The following is a 12,135-nucleotide window of genomic DNA, read 5'->3' as shown; positions in this document are numbered from 1 at the left end:
AAGGAACAGAACGGAATGGAACGGAATCAACCCGAGCAGAACGGAACGGGATGGGACGGGACGGGACGGGACGGGAAGTGTCGGGATGGGATGGAATGGAACGGAACGGAACGGCATGGAATCAACCCGAGTAGAATGGAATGGAATGGAATGGAATGGAATGGAATGGAATGGAATGGAATGGAATGGAATGGAATGGAATAGAATAGAATGGAATTGAATCAACCAACGTGGAATGGAATGGAACGGAACGGAAAGGAACTTAATGGAATGGAATGGAATCAACCCGAGCACAACGGCACGGGACGGGACGGGACGGGACGGGACGGGACGGGACGGGACGGGAGGGAACGGAAAGGAACGGAACTCAATGGAATCAACCCGAATAGAACGGAATGGAATAGAATGGAATAGAATGGAATGGAATGGAATGGAATGGAATGGAATGGAATGGAATGGAATTCAATGGAATGGAATGGAATGGAATGGAATGGAATGGAATGGAATGCAATGGAATGGAATGGAATCGAATGGTATCGAATGGAATGGAATGGAATAGAATGGAATCAACCCGAGTAGAACAGAATGGAATGGAATGGAAGGGAATGGAATGGAATGGAATGGAATGGAATGGAATGGAATGGAATCGAATGGAAAGGAATGGAATGGAATGGAATGGAATGGAATTAACCCGAGTAGAACGGAACGGAAAGTAATGGAATGGAGTGGAACGGAATGGAATGGAATGGAGTGGACCCGAGTAGAACGGAATGGAATGGAATGGAATGGAATGGAATGGAATGGAATGGAATGGAATGGAATGGAACGGAATGGAATGGAATGGAATCATCAACCCGAGTAGAACGGACTGTAATGGAATGCAATGGAATGGAATGGAATTCAATGGAATAGAATGGAATGGAATGGAATGGAGTGGAATGGAATGGAATAGAATGGAATCGAATGGAATCGAGTGGAATGGAATGGAATAGAATGGAATCAACCCGAGCAGAAAGGAATGGAATGGAATGGAATGGAATGGAATGGAATGGAATGGAATGGAATGGAATGGAATCGAATGGAATGGAATGGAATGGAATGGAATGGAATGGAATGGAATGGAATGGAAGGGAATGGAATGGAATGGAAATCAACCAGAGTAGAACGGAACGGAATGGAATGGAATGGAATGGAAAGGAATGGAATGGAATGGAATGGAATGGAATGGAATGGAATCGAATGGAATGGAATGATCAACCCGAGTCGAACGGAATGGAATGGAATGGAATGGAATGGAATGGAATGGAATGAACCCGAGCAGAACGGAATGGAATGGAATGGAATGGAATGGAATCGAATAGAATGGAATGGAATGGAATGGAATGGAATGGAATGGAATGGAATGGAATGGAAGGGAATGGAATGGAATGGAAATCAACCCGAGTAGAACGGAACGGAATGGAATGGAATGGAATGGAAAGGAATGGAATGGAATGGAATGGAATGGAATGGAATGGAATGGAATCGCATGGAATGGAATGATCAACCCGAGTAGAACGGAATGGAATGGAATGGAATGGAATGGAATGGAATGGAATGGAATGGAATGGAATGAACCCGAGTAGAACGGAATGGAATGGAATGGAATGGAATGGAATGGATTGGAATGGAATGGAATGGAATGGAATGGAATGGAATGGAATTCAATGGAATAGAATAGAATGGAATGGAATGGAATGGAATGGAATGGAATGCAATGGAATGGAATGGAATCGAATGGAATCGAATGGAATGGAATGGAATAGAACGGAATCAACCCGAGTAGAACAGAATGGAATGGAATTGAATGGAATGGAATGGAATGGAATGGAATGGAATCGAATGGAAAGGAATGGAATGGAATGGAATGGAATTAACCCGAGTAGAACGGAACGGAAAGGAATGGAATGGAATGGAACGGAATGGAATGGAATGGACCCGAGTAGAACGGAATGGAATGGAATGGAATGGAAAGGAATGAAATGAACCCGAGTAGAAAGGAATGGAATGGAATGGAATGGAATGGAATGGAATGGAATGGAATGGAATGGAATGGAATGGAACGGAATGGAATGGAATGGAATCATCAACCCGAGTAGAACGGAATGTAATGGAATGCAATGGAATGGAATGGAATTCAATGGAATAGAATGGAATGGAATGGAATGGAGTGGAATGGAATGGAATAGAATGGAATCGAATGGAATCGAATGGAATCGAATGGAATGGAATGGAATGGAATGGAATCAACCCGAGTAGAACGGAATGGAATGGACTAGAATGGAATGGAATGGAATGGAATCAATCCGAGTAGAATGGAACGGAATGGAATGGAATGGAATTCAGTGTAATAGAATGGAATTGAATCAACCCGCGTGGAACGGAATGGAACGGAACGGCAAGGAACGGAACGGAATGGAACGGAATCAACCCGAGGAGAAAGGAACGGGATGGGACGGGACGAGACGGGACGGGAAGTGTCGGGATGGGACGCAATGGAACGGAACGGAACGGCATGGAATCAACCCGAGTAGAATGGATTGGAATGGAATGGAAAGGAATGGAATGGAATGGAATGGAATGGAATGGAATAGAATAGAATGGAATTGAATCAACCAGCGTGGAACGGAATGGAACGGAACGGAAAGGAACTGAATGGAATGGAATGGAATCAACCCGAGCACAACGGCACGTGACGGGACGGGACGGGACGGGACGGGACGGGACGGGAGGGAACGGAACGGAACGGAACTCAATGGAATCAACCCGAGTAGAACGGAATGGAATAGAATGTAATGTAAAGGAATGGAATGGAATGGAATGGAATGGAATGGAATGGAATGGAATGGAATGGAATGGAATGGAATGGAATGGAATTCAATGGAATAGAATGGAATGGAATGGAATGGAATGCAATGGAATGGAATGGAATCGAATGGAATCGAATGGAATGGAATGGAATAGAATGGAATCAACCCGAGTAGAACAGAATGGAATGGAATTGAATGGAATGGAATGGAATGGAATCGAATGGAAAGGAATGGAATGGAATGGAATGGAATTAACCCGAGTAGAACGGAACGGAAAGGAATGGAATGGAATGGAACGGAATGGAATGGAATGGAGCCGAGTAGAACGGAATGGAATGGAATGGAATGGAATGGAATGAAATGAACCCGAGTAGAAAGGAATTAAATGGAATGGAATGGAATGGAATGGAATGGAATGGAATGGAATGGAATGGAACGGAATGGAATGGAAATCAACCCGAGTAGAACGGAACGGAATGGAATGGAATGGAATGGAAAGGAATGGAATGGAATGGAATGGAATGGAATCGAATGGAATGGAATGATCAACCCGATTAGAACGGAATGGAATGGAATGGAATGGAATGGAATGGAATGGAATGGATCGAACCCGAGTTGAACGGAATGGAATGGAATGGAATGGAATGGAATGGAATGGAATGGAATGGAATGGAATGGAATGGAATGGAATCAGTCCGAGTAGAATGGAACGGAAAGGAATGGAATGGAATTCAGTGTAATAGAATGGAATTGAATCAACCCGCGTGGAACGGAATGGAACGGAACGGCAAGGAACGGAACGGAATGGAACGGAATCAACCCGAGCAGAATGGAACGGGATGGGACGGGACGGGACGGGACGGGAAGTGTCGGGATGGGACGGAATGGAACGGAACGGAACGGCATGGAATCAACCCGAGTAGAATGGAATGGACTGGAATGGAATGGAATGGAATGGAATGGAATAGAATAGAATGGAATTGAATCAACCCGCGTGGAACGGAATGGAACGGAACGGAAAGGAACGCAATGGAATGGAATGGAATCAACCCGAGCACAATGGCACGTGACGGGACGGCACGGGACGGGACGGGACGGGAGGGAACGGAACGGAACGGAACTCAATGGAATCAACCCGAGTTGAACGGAATGGAATAGAATGGAATGGAATGGAATGGAATGGAATGGAATGGAATGGACTGGAATGGAATGGAATGGAATGGAATTCAATGGAATAGAATGGAATGGAATGGAATGGAATGCAATGGAATAGAATGGAATCGAATGGAATCGAATGGAATGGAATGGAATAGAATGGAATCAACCCGAGTAGAACAGAATGGAATGGAATGGAATGGAATGGAATGGAATGGAATGGAATGGAATGGAATGGAATGGAATGGAATGGAATGGAATCGAATGGAAAGGAATGGAATGGAATGGAATGGAATTAACCCGAGTAGAATGGAACGGAAAGGAATGGAATAGAATGGAACGGAATGGAATGGAATGGAATGGACCCGAGTAAAACGGAATGGAATGGAATGTAATGGAATGGAATGGAATGGAATGGAATGGAATGGAAGGAAATGAACCCAAGTAGAAAGGAATGGAATGGAATGGAATGGAATGGAATGGAATGGAATGGAATGGAATGGTACGGAATGGAATGGAATGGAATCATCAACCCGAGTTGAACGGAATGTAATAGAATGCAATGGAATGGAACGGAATTCAATTTAATAGAATGGAATGGAATGGAATGGAAGGAAATGAACCCAAGTAGAAAGGAATGGAATGGAATGGAATGGAATGGAATGGAATGGAATGGAATGGAATGGTACGGAATGGAATGGAATGGAATCATCAACCCGAGTTGAACGGAATGTAATAGAATGCAATGGAATGGAACGGAATTCAATTTAATAGAATGGAATGGAATGGAATGGAGTGGAATGGAATGGAATAGAATGGAATCGAATGGAATCGAGTGGAATGGAATGGAATAGAATGGAATCAACCCGAGCAGAACGGAATGGAATGGAATGGAATGGAATGGAATGGAATGGAATGGAATGGAATGGAATGGCATGGAATGGAATGGAATCGAATAGAATGGAATGGAATGGAATGGAATGGAATGGAAATCAACCCGAGTACAACGGAACGGAATGGAATGGAATGGAAAGGAAAGGAATGGAATGGAATGGAATGGAATGGAATCGAATGGAATGGAATGGTCAACCCGAGTAGAACGGAATGGAATGGAATGGAATGGAATGGAATGGAATGGAATGGAATGGAATGAACCCGAGTAGAACGGAATGGAATGGAATGGAATGGAATGGAATGGAATGGAATGGAATGGAATGGAATGGAATGGAATGGAATGGAATGGCATGGAATGGAATGATCAAACCGAGTAGAACGGAATGGAATGGAATGGAATGGAATGGAATGGAATGGAATGGAATAGAATGGAATCGAATGGAATCGAGAGGAATGGAATGGAATAGAATGGAATCAACCCGAGCAGAACGGAATGGAATGGAATGGAATGGAATGGAATGGAATGGAATGGAATGGAATGGCATGGAATGGAATGGAATCGAATAGAATGGAATGGAATAGAATGGAATGGAGTGGAAATCAACCCGAGTAGAACGGAACGGAATGGAATGGAATGGAAAGGAAAGGAATGGAATGGAATGGAATGGAATGGAATGGAATGGAATGGAATGGAATCGAATGGAATGGAATGGTCAACCCGAGTAGAACGGAATGGAATGGAATGGAAAGGAATGGAATGGAATGGAATGGAATGGAATGGAATGGAATGGAATGGAATGGAATGGAATGGAATGGAATGGCATGGAATGGAATGATCAAACCGAGTAGAACGGAATGGAATGGAATGGAATGGAATGGAATGGAATGGAATGGAATGGAATGGACCCGAGTAGAACGGAATGTAATGGAATGGAATGGAATGGAATGGAACGGAATGGAATGGTATGAAATGAACCCGAGTAGAACGGAATGGAATGGAATGGAATGGAATGGAATGGAATGGAATGGAATGGAATGGAATGGAATGGAATGGAGTGGAGTGGAATGGAATGGAGTGGAGTGGAATGGAATGGAATGGAATGGAATGGAATGGAATGATTAACCCGAGTAGAATGGAATGTAATGGAATGCAATGTAATGGAATGGAATTCAATGGAATAGAAAGGATTGGAATGGAATGGAGTGGAATGGAATGGAATAGAATGGAATCGAATGGAATCGAGCGGAATGGAATGGAATAGAATGGAATCAACCCGAGCAGAACGGAAAGGAATGGAATGGAATGGAATGGAATGGAATAGAATGGAATGGAATGGAATGGAATCGAATAGAATGGAATGGAATGGAATGGAATGGAATGGAATGGAATGGAAATCAACCCGAGTAGAACGGAACGGAATGGAATGGAATGGAATGGAATGGAATGGAATGGAATGATCAACCCGAGTAGAACGGAATGGAATGGAATGGAATGGAATGGAATGGAATGGAATGGAATGGAATGAAATGGAATGGAATGGAATGAACGCGAGTAGAACGGAATGGAATGGAATGGAAAGGAAAGGAATGGAATGGAATGGAAAGGAATGGAATCAACCCGAGTTGAATGGAATGGATTGGAATGGAATGGAATGGAATGGAATGGAATGGAATGTAATCAACCTGAGTTGAATGGAATGGAATGGAATGGAATGGAATGGAATGGAATGGAATGGAATGGAATGGAATGGAATCGAATAGAATGGAATGGAATGGAATGGAATGGAAATCAACCCGAGTAGAACGGAACGGAATGGAATGGAATAGAATGGAATCGAATGGAATGGAATGGAATTCAATGGAATCGAATGGAACGGAATGGAATGGAATGGAATGGAATGGAATGGAATGGAATGGAATGGAATCAACCCGAGTTGAATGGAATGGATTGGAATGGAATGGAATGGAATGGAATGGAATGTAATCAACCCGAGTAGAATGGAATGGATTGGAATGGAATGGAATGGAATGGAATGGAATCGAATGGAATCGAATGGAATGGAATGGAATGGAATGGAATGGAATGGAAAGGAATGGAATCAACCCGAGTAGAACGGAATGGAATGGAATGGAATGGAATGGAATGGAATAGAATGGAATGGAATGGAATTCAATGGAATAGAATGGAATGGAATGGAATGGAATGGAATGGAATCGAATGGAATCGAATGGAATCGAATGGAATGGAATGGAACAGAATGGAATCAACCCGAGTAGAACGGAATGGAATGGACTGGAATGGAATGGAATGGAATGGAATCAATCGGAGTAGAATGGAACGGAATGGAACGGAATGGAATTCTTTGTAATAGAATGGAATTGAATCAACCCGCGTGGAACGGAATGGAACGGAACGGCAAGGAACAGAACGGAATGGATCGGAATCAACCCGAGCAGAACGGAACGGGATGGGACGGGACGGGACGGGACGGGAAGTGTCGGGATGGGACGGAATGGAACGGAACGGAACGGCATGGAATCAACCCGAGTAGAATGGAATGGAATGGAATGGAATGGAATGGAATGGAATGGAATGTTATAGAATAGAATGGAATTGAATCAAACCACGTGGAACGGAATGGAACGGAACGGAAAGGAACGGAATGGAATGGAATGGAATCAACCCGAGCACAACGGAACGTGACGGGACGGGACGGGACGGGACGGGACGGGACGGGACGGGAGGGAACGGAACGGAACGGAACTCAATGGAATCAACCCGAGTAGAAATGAATGGAATAGAATGGAATGGAATGGAATGGAATGGAATGGAAAGGAATGGAATGGAATGGAATGGAATGGAAAGGAGTGGAATCAACCCGAGTAGAACGGAATGGAATGGAATGGAATGGAATGGAATAGAATGGAATGGAATGGAATTCAATGGAATAGAATGGAATGGAATGGAATGGAATGGAATGGAATCGAATGGAATCGAATGGAATCGAATGGAATGGAATGGAACAGAATGGAATCAACCCGAGTAGAACGGAATGGAATGGACTGGAATGGAATGGAATGGAATGGAATGGAATCAATCGGAGTAGAATGGAACGGAATGGAACGGAATGGAATTCATTGTAATAGAATGGAATTGAATCAACCCGCGTGGAACGGAATGGAACGGAACGGCAAGGAACAGAACGGAATGGAACGGAATCAACCCGAGCAGAACGGAACGGGATGGGACGGGACGGGACGGGACGGGAAGTGTCGGGATGGGATGGAATGGAACGGAACGGAACGGCATGGAATCAACCCGAGTAGAATGGAATGGAATGGAATGGAATGGAATGGAATGGAATGGAATGGAATGGAATGGAATAGAATAGAATGGAATTGAATCAACCAACGTGGAATGGAATGGAACGGAACGGAAAGGAACTTAATGGAATGGAATGGAATCAACCCGAGCACAACGGCACGGGACGGGACGGGACGGGACGGGACGGGACGGGACGGGACGGGAGGGAACGGAAAGGAACGGAACTCAATGGAATCAACCCGAATAGAACGGAATGGAATAGAATGGAATAGAATGGAATGGAATGGAATGGAATGGAATGGAATGGAATGGAATGGAATGGAATGGAATGGAATTCAATGGAATGGAATGGAATGGAATGGAATGGAATGGAATGGAATGCAATGGAATGGAATGGAATCGAATGGTATCGAATGGAATGGAATGGAATAGAATGGAATCAACCCGAGTAGAACAGAATGGAATGGAATGGAAGGGAATGGAATGGAATGGAATGGAATGGAATGGAATGGAATGGAATCGAATGGAAAGGAATGGAATGGAATGGAATGGAATGGAATTAACCCGAGTAGAACGGAACGGAAAGTAATGGAATGGAGTGGAACGGAATGGAATGGAATGGAGTGGACCCGAGTAGAACGGAATGGAATGGAATGGAATGGAATGGAATGGAATGGAATGGAATGGAATGGAATGGAACGGAATGGAATGGAATGGAATCATCAACCCGAGTAGAACGGACTGTAATGGAATGCAATGGAATGGAATGGAATTCAATGGAATAGAATGGAATGGAATGGAATGGAGTGGAATGGAATGGAATAGAATGGAATCGAATGGAATCGAGTGGAATGGAATGGAATAGAATGGAATCAACCCGAGCAGAAAGGAATGGAATGGAATGGAATGGAATGGAATGGAATGGAATGGAATGGAATGGAATGGAATCGAATGGAATGGAATGGAATGGAATGGAATGGAATGGAATGGAATGGAATGGAAGGGAATGGAATGGAATGGAAATCAACCAGAGTAGAACGGAACGGAATGGAATGGAGTGGAATGGAAAGGAATGGAATGGAATGGAATGGAATGGAATGGAATGGAATCGAATGGAATGGAATGATCAACCCGAGTCGAACGGAATGGAATGGAATGGAATGGAATGGAATGGAATGGAATGAACCCGAGCAGAACGGAATGGAATGGAATGGAATGGAATGGAATCGAATAGAATGGAATGGAATGGAATGGAATGGAATGGAATGGAATGGAATGGAATGGAAGGGAATGGAATGGAATGGAAATCAACCCGAGTAGAACGGAACGGAATGGAATGGAATGGAATGGAAAGGAATGGAATGGAATGGAATGGAATGGAATGGAATGGAATGGAATGGAATCGCATGGAATGGAATGATCAACCCGAGTAGAACGGAATGGAATGGAATGGAATGGAATGGAATGGAATGGAATGGAATGGAATGAACCCGAGTAGAACGGAATGGAATGGAATGGAATGGAATGGAATGGAATGGAATGGAATGGAATGGAATCAGTCCGAGTAGAATGGAACGGAATGGAATGCAATGGAATTCAGTGTAATAGAATGGAATTGCATCATCCCGCGTGGAACGGAATGGAACGGAACGGCAAGGAACGGAACGGAATGGAACGGAATCAACCCGAGCAGAATGGAACGGGATGGGACGGGACGGGACGGGACGGGAAGTGTCGGGATGGGACGGAATGGAACGGAACGGAACGGCATGGAATCAACCCGAGTAGAATGGAATGGAATGGAATGGAATGGAATGGAATGGAATGGAATGGAATGGAATGGAATGGAATAGAATAGAATGGAATTGAATCAACCCGCGTGGAACGGAATGGAATGGAACGGAAAGGAACGGAATGGAATGGAATGGAATCAAGCCGAGCACAACGGCACGTGACGGGACGGCACGGGACGGGACGGGACGGGAGGGAACGGAACGGAACGGAACTCAATGGAATCAACCCGAGTAGAACGGAATGGAATAGAATGGAATGGAATGGAATGGAATGGAATGGAATGGAATGGAATGGACTGGAATGGAATGCAATGGAATGGAATTCAATGGAATAGAATGGAATGGAATGGAATGGAATGGAATGGAATGGAATGGAATCGAATGGAATCGAATGGAATGGAATGGAATCGAATGGAAAGGAATGGAATGGAATGGAATGGAATTAACCCGAGTAGAACGGAACGGAAAGGAATGGAATGGAATGGAACGGAATGGAATGGAATGGAATGGACCCGAGTAGAACGGAATGGAATGGAATGGAATGGGATGGAATGGAATGGAATGGAATGGAATGAAAAGAACCCGAGTAGAAAGGAATGGAATGGAATGGAATGGAATGGAATGGAATGGAATGGAATGGAACGGAACGGAATGGAATGGAATCATCAACCCGAGTAGAACGGAATGTAAAGGAATGCAATGGAATGGAACAGAATTCAATGGAATAGAATGGAATGGAATGGAGTGGAATGGAATGGAATAGAATGGAATCGAATGGAATCGAGAGGAATGGAATGGAATAGAATGGAATCAACCCGAGCAGAACGGAATGGAATGGAATGGAATGGAATGGAATGGAATGGAATGGAATGGCATGGAAAGGAATGGAATCGAATAGAATGGAATGGAATGGAATGGAATGGAGTGGAAATCAACCCGAGTAGAACGGAACGGAATGGAATGGAATGGAAAGGAAAGGAATGGAATGGAATGGAATGGAAAGGAATGGAATGGAATCGAATGGAATGGAATGGTCAACCCGAGTAGAACGGAATGGAATGGAATGGAATGGAATGGAATGGAATGGAATGGAATGGAATGGAATGAACCCGAGTAGAACGGAATGGAATGGAATGGAATGGAATGGAATGGAATGGAATGGAATGGAATGGAATGGCATGGAATGGAATGATCAAACCGAGTAGAACGGAATGGAATGGAATGGAATGGAATGGAATGGAATGGAATGGAACGGAATGGAATGGAATGAAATGAACCCGAGTTGAACGGAATGGAATGGAATGGAATGGAATGGAATGGAATGGAATGGAATGGAATGGAATGGAATAGAATGGAATGGAATGGAATGGAATCGAATAGAATGGAATGGAATGGAATGGAATGGAATGGAATGGAAATCAACCCGAGTAGAACGGAACGGAACGGAATGGAATGGAATGGAATGGAATGGAATGGAAAGATCAACCCGAGTAGAACGGAATGGAATGGAATGGAATGGAATGGAATGGAATGGAATGGAATGGAATGAAATGGAATGGAATGGAATGAACGCGAGTAGAACGGAATGGAATGGAATGGAATGGAATGGAATGGAATGGAATGGAATGGAATGGAATCAACCCGAGTAGAACGGAATGGAATGGAATCGAATGGAACGGAATAGAATGGAATGGAATGGAATGGAATGGAATGGAATGGAATGGAATGGAATGGAATGGAATCAACCCGAGTTGAATGGAATGGATTGGAATGGAATGGAATGGAATGGAATGGAATGGAATGTAATCAACCCGAGTTGAATGGAATGGATTGGAATGGAATGGAATGGAATGGAATGGAATGGAATCGAATGGAATGGAATGGAATGGAATGGAATGGAAAGGAATAGAATGGAAAGGAATGGAATCAACCCGAGTAGAACGGAATGGAATGGAACGGAATCGAATGGAATAGAATGGAATGGAATGGAATTCAATGGAATAGAATGGAATGGAATGGAATGGAATCGAATGGAATCGAATGGAATCGAATGGAATGGAATGGAACAGAATGGAATCAACCCGAGTAGAACGGAATGGAATGGACTGGAATGGAATGG

This window comes from Gorilla gorilla, chromosome 17 (assembly GCF_029281585.2).
Source record: "Gorilla gorilla gorilla isolate KB3781 chromosome 17, NHGRI_mGorGor1-v2.1_pri, whole genome shotgun sequence".
NCBI lineage: Eukaryota > Metazoa > Chordata > Mammalia > Primates > Hominidae > Gorilla > Gorilla gorilla.
The sequence above is the reverse complement of the archived record's forward strand: the minus strand, read 5'-3'. Positions refer to the sequence as shown.